Source organism: Myotis myotis, unplaced genomic scaffold (genome assembly GCF_014108235.1).
Source record: "Myotis myotis isolate mMyoMyo1 unplaced genomic scaffold, mMyoMyo1.p scaffold_m19_p_1, whole genome shotgun sequence".
Classification (NCBI taxonomy): Eukaryota; Metazoa; Chordata; class Mammalia; order Chiroptera; family Vespertilionidae; genus Myotis; species Myotis myotis.
In genome coordinates, this window is record NW_023416313.1 from 62,060,757 (window position 1) to 62,064,925 (window position 4,169).

Sequence of the window (4,169 nt, forward strand, 5' to 3'; positions counted from 1 at the left end):
GTGAATAATGCTGCAATGGACAAAGGGGTATATACCTCTTCACAAAGGTTTTCAAAATTTCCAGGTATCTATATAGATAAAAGGGTAATATACTAAGTGTCCCTCCTACTGTCCGACCGGTCACTATGACATGCACTAACCACCAGGGGCAACTGCTCAACACAGGAGCTGCCGAATGGCAGTGACTTGGCAGCAGCGGTTCTTGGGTGACGCACCCAGAAACCAGAGAGGTGGGAGCCCGATTCCTCACCGGGCTGCATGATTCCACCTTCGGCTGTGGGTTATGTTGCTGCTGGGGCACTGTCAGCCCGGATCTGGTTTACTGCACAATTGCGTTGGCGTTCCACACCCTGTACGACAGCAACTTTGCAGAGTGCCCTTTCGAACTCCAGGACACCTTGGGGAATGTTGGAGAGCCAGTTTCCCCAATCCCCGCAGGCCAGGCCGAGTGACCCCACCTGCCAGAGGGACCCCACTCATTCTACAGATGCCAGGGAGGAACCGCAGGAGGCTGGTTCCAGGGTGTGTCTGGCCCTTCTTTTCCAGCCCCACCCCACTGGCCACTTTCTAATTAATTTCCTCTCAATGTGCACAAATTCATTCACCAGGTCACTAGTGTATCCAGAAGAGAGATTGTAGAATCATATGGTAGCTCTATTCTTAATTTTTAAAGGAATTTTCATAGTGGCTGTACTAATTTAACATTCCCAGCAGCAATGAATGAGGGTTCCTTTATCTCAACCTCTCCAGCACTTGTGATTACTTATCGTGTTGAGAATAGTATTCTAACAGGTGTGAGGTGGTATTCATTGTGTTTTTGATTTGCATTCTCCTAGTAGCTAGTGAAGTTTAGCATATTTTCATATATCTATTGCTCATTTGTATGTCTTCTTGGAAAAAGTGTCTATTCAGCTCTGCTCATTTTTAAATTGTGCTGTCCATTTTTTTGTTATTGAGTTGTACATGTTGTTTTTATATTTTGGATATTACCCCCTTGTTAGAGGTATTTGGGGCAAATTTCTTCTTCCATTCCATTCATTGACTTTTTGGGTTTTTTTTAATAGTTAATTTTGCTGGGCAGGAGCTTTTTAGTTTGATGTAATCTCACCCGTTATCTAATTTAATTAGATTTTTCACATTAACCCTATGAGGAAAAAATCACTATTATACCCACTTTACAGATGAAGAAATGGTGGCTTAGAGAAGTTGAGGGTATTGACTTAAGTGTATATAGCTAGGTAGCAGTGGAGACATTGCTAATCAAATGAAACTTACTTAGCAAAATGGTTAAGGTCTCCAATGTGAAGCATAACTTTGAGCTACACTGACCTGGCTTCATGTGTCATCTCCATCACTTATTAAATTTGGGTCTGAGGCAAGGTACCTAACCTTTGACTCAGTGAACTTATCTGTAGAATGATAATCATAATAACACTGTCCTCAAAATTAAAATGTGAGAATGCACACAAAGCACTTTACAGAGATCTTACTACATCATGTACACTTAACAAATATTAGTTGTCATCATTACCTTAATATTAACATGTCCATTGAATAATGCATCAGAACATAAAGGGATATTTCCATAGAAATTTAAATATTTTAATTATTATAGTACTATACTCGGGGTACTGTTTGATCACAACCTAGGTAAAACTATGCCTTTCTAATATTATCACTATACCAATAACATCTGTGAGCATTTAAAAACAAAAAATTATTCGCACTATTTTTTTTTCATGTTTTAAAAACCTGAAGGAAATTTTATTTCTCTTCCCACTGGGATCTGGCCCACCCTCTCGGTGGGACCTGAAGAACTTACTTAAACAATCTATATTTAAAAGCACCCTGAGCTAGAATTTCCATGGTGACACCCTGAGGGGTGGGCAGTGTTGGGCCAATTGATTGGGTGTTTGGGTCAGAGAGATCAGGGTTCCTCACTGATCAGGCTGCTCAAACAAGTGGGCAAACCTGATCGACATCCTGGCCCAAGTGTCCCTGATCCCCGCTCATTCTCAGGCCTGCTGGGGAGAACGCGCTCTGGATTTCAACCTCTCGTCCTGGAGTTGATGTGCTCAGAAGGGGCGGGTCACCTCCTCCGCGCCTGGGCCCGGTTACGCTGTCCCTCTTGGTGCAGCTGTTTAACTTGGGCCAGGATGCCTCGGATCTTCCTCTGAGCCATCTGGCTGGCATAGAAATGCCCGCTGATCTTAAGGATGACCTGGTCGTTCTCATCAGGGCTCTGGTCTCTTGGCACCACCACTTCAGCTGCTGTCAAATTCTGCAACTCATTCACCATTTTGCCACCTTTGCCAATAACCCGGCCGGCTGCCTACGCTGGTACCCGGATATGGGTTTCCAGCTTTACTCCCTCCTTGGGACCAAAGAAATTCTCCTCCTTGAGTTTTCCATAAATTCTTCCCTGAGCCTTGAATTGGGCCTCTGGGGGTCCAGTGATGATGACCATACGAACTTTGGAGTCAGGAGTTTCCGGAGGAGCAATCTTGATGGAGGCGCTGGCCAAACGGGAGAGCTGTTTGATGTACTGCCCCTCCCTGCCGATGATGGCTCCCCGCGCTGGGCAGGGATGAGGACCTGCAGTGCACCATCTCCTGCTCCAGAGCCTGCAAAAGGGAGCTATAGGGAGCAGCTCCCGTGACACTGCTGGGAGGCGGCGGGACTGCACTGCACGAGGCTGGGGAAAGACCCACGGCAGCCAAGTTCAGGCCGGGGATGAGATGAGACTGCAGACTCATGGCAGCCCCGTCATTCTCACAGGCCTCCCCAACATTCTTCATGATCTCCTGCTCGGTGCTGCAGCAGTTCTCGATGACTCCCTTCACGGTGATGGTCCTCTCGGGGTTAGAGAAGGTGAGGGCCTGCAGCGAGGAGATGGTGATTTTCGTCTCCGTGTCCTGCTCCACCTTCTTCAGGTTGCATCCCTCCTTGCCAATGAGACGCCCCAAGAAGTTATTTTGGGCCAGGATCTTCAGGGGAACCTCGTCAGCCTTGGACTGGGTCTGTTTTGTGATGTGTCAGATGGTGGCGCCCTCCTTGCCAATGATGGCGCCCACATACTGGTTGGGCACCAGGAGCCGCAGGGGGATGTCCGCTTGCTGCTGCTTGGCAGGGGCCCCGGCTGCCACAGACGAGCCCTGTCGAGGTTGACCCCGAGAGCCAAAGCCCCCTCGGCGCCCATTCTCAGGACCCTGTGCTATCTGCTCGTCGGGAATATAGGAGACCTTCAAGGCATGGTTCTCCAGCTGGTGGCCATTCAGCTTCATGATGGCTCTTGTTCACTGTTCTCTACTGTTCCATACTGAGCAAGCAGGCTGTCCAGGACTTCCCATCGCAGCAGGGGTGGCATATTTAGGATCTGAATTTTCCGACTCCTGAAATTAGAGGGAACAGGATTAGTGACCGTTTGGAATCTTCACACTATTTTTAAATGTATATATTTTCTTGTTAATTATAATTTTTTAAAAATCTAAATAATGTTGCAAATTTTCTTCTTTGGCCAGTTTCCCCTGAAGAATAATTTTTTATTTTATTTTATTTTATTTTATTTTACCATTAAAGAATAAGACTTTGGCCTATGCTGGCTATCAGACAGATCAGCAGATGGAGAGTAGTTACAATGAGAGTGATGAATGCTAAGTTATTATAATAATTTACAACTTTTCATGTTATTCAAATGTTTTACTCATTCTAAAAATTTAACTGACTGAAGAGTAGACTATGTCATTGTTAATAGTGTTGTTTTTTTCCAATGTAGTAATATGTCTGATGATGGCAGCTTCTATTAGGAAAAATAAATGGCATTTCTGAAGTTTGAAAATAGTGTTGTTTGGCTAGGTTTTTAATATACTCCTGATGTGTACCACTATTAATTAGCATAATTTCAGTCCTCTTTGTGGACCTGTTCTTGGCTTATCTCCTATGGGAATAGCATGGCTTTTATTTTAGGAATGCATTATAATGGATAGATTTTTACAAAAGCTTGTCAACACCATCTCTACTTCACTGTCTGTAGAAAGATAAAGCCAATGTTACTGGCAACAATCTTCTTGGCTAGAAGTATAGTCTCAACTTTCCTGCTGCCCCAAATCTCTGAAAAACTCAGTAGAAAGCCAGCCTATCCATTCTTTTGGATCAATAGTTTTCAAACT

At 44.7% G+C, this 4,169-nt stretch overlaps 1 pseudogene; it reads right to left on the reverse strand.

Moving 5' to 3' along the window:
• Window positions 1–2,089: 2,089 nt before the first annotated feature.
• Window positions 2,090–3,388, reverse strand: LOC118671497 (annotated as a pseudogene).
• Window positions 3,389–4,169: the final 781 nt, after the last annotated feature.